A 1462-nucleotide genomic window follows, 5' to 3' on the forward strand; every position below is an offset into this window, starting at 1 on the left:
TCCTTTTTGATCTACACCATATATTGTCTGCAGCTATCAAGAGATTCAACTACAAGAGACACTGGAATCCTGAAGAGCCTCAAGGAGCTGCCCTTCACGTCCTGTCCCTCCTCGGAGCCAGCGGAGGAAAGGGGCGGACATCAAGGTGGGGCAGACGGAAGTCAAGGGCGAAAGTGACCAGCCCAGCAGAGGGAACGGCCAGGGAGGACTCAGAAGTGACATGCGGTCAAGGGTCTGAGTTCAGAAAATTCCAGAAAGTCTATTTTCTATTCATGATAGGACATTCATGGTTGTGAATAACACAGTTTGAAAGGTTTAAAACTCAGTGTGTCATTGTGCTGAAATAGATCTGTGCTGCGAGATTGCCAAGCTGGCATTAAAAAGAGGGAGGGCAGAAAAAGGAGGAAAGAAAGAGGAGGGGAAAAAAGTGCCCACACCATGCAGGCCCAGATGAAGTAAACCCTAGACCTGCCTGCTGCTGTATCCAGATGTTTCCAAGGAAGGTGGATCGCTCTTAATTGCACCTGAGACATACTAGGAATTTGGCTTTTTGGAAATCCAGGAAATTTCTTATCTTCCTATCAGTGGTTCCCTAACTGGATGGCAGACTAGGACCCCCTAGCGGTCTCTTCAAAATGACCTGATGCCTGGGCCCACCCCTAGAGATTCTGATTTTTTAAAAAAATTATTAAAAATATGGGATGCTTCATGAATTTGCCCATCATCCTTGGGCAGAGGCCGTGCTAATCTTTGTACTGTGTCAGTTTTCGTATATGTGCTGCCGAAACTAGTGTGAGAGTCAATTTGTTTGGGGCTAGTACTATTTTTTTTTTAATTCTTCTTCTTCTAAAATTCCTCCGTCAAGTCTAATGTGCAGCCAATGTTGAGAAATGCTGTTATGGAATTGCAAACATCTTTTTAAAAACTGCCTTGGGGCTTCCCTGGTGGCGCAGTGGTTGAGAGTCCGCCTGCCGATGCAGGGGACACGGGTTCGTGCCCCGGTCCGGGAAGATCCCACATGCCGTGGAGCGGCTGGGCCGGTGAGCCATGGCCGCTGAGCCTGCGCGTCCGGAGCCTGTGCTCCGCAACGGGAGAGGCCGCAACAGTGAGAGGCCCGTGTACCGCAAAAACAAACAAACAAACAAACAAAAAAACCTGCCTTGATCGCCTTCTCTTTGGCAGATGTTTTAGCACTTTGCTAATTGTAAGTGGAATGTCAAATCCTCCCTTCATGAGTTGGAGTTCCCCATGGAGTCTTCCCGGTGAGTTTTCCAGGGAAAAACCCTGACACAGGCTGAAGTGATTTCTGGGTTTCATAATTTCTAAGGTGCACATTCCACCCACCCCCCACCCCGACCCCCTCCCTACCGCCGCCCATTTTAATGCAGCAGAAATCAGGATGCATCTTACAATCACTGCGATTGTCCAGTCATTGCCGGACCAAGCTGCAGTCCCAATTAAG

General features: G+C 48.6%; 1 pseudogene; it reads right to left on the minus strand.

Annotated features, from left to right (window-relative positions):
- Window positions 1-690: 690 nt before the first annotated feature.
- On the minus strand, window positions 691-788 carry LOC115842345 (U6 spliceosomal RNA; annotated as a pseudogene).
- Window positions 789-1462: the final 674 nt, after the last annotated feature.

This window comes from Globicephala melas, chromosome 2 (genome assembly GCF_963455315.2).
Source record: "Globicephala melas chromosome 2, mGloMel1.2, whole genome shotgun sequence".
NCBI lineage: Eukaryota > Metazoa > Chordata > Mammalia > Artiodactyla > Delphinidae > Globicephala > Globicephala melas.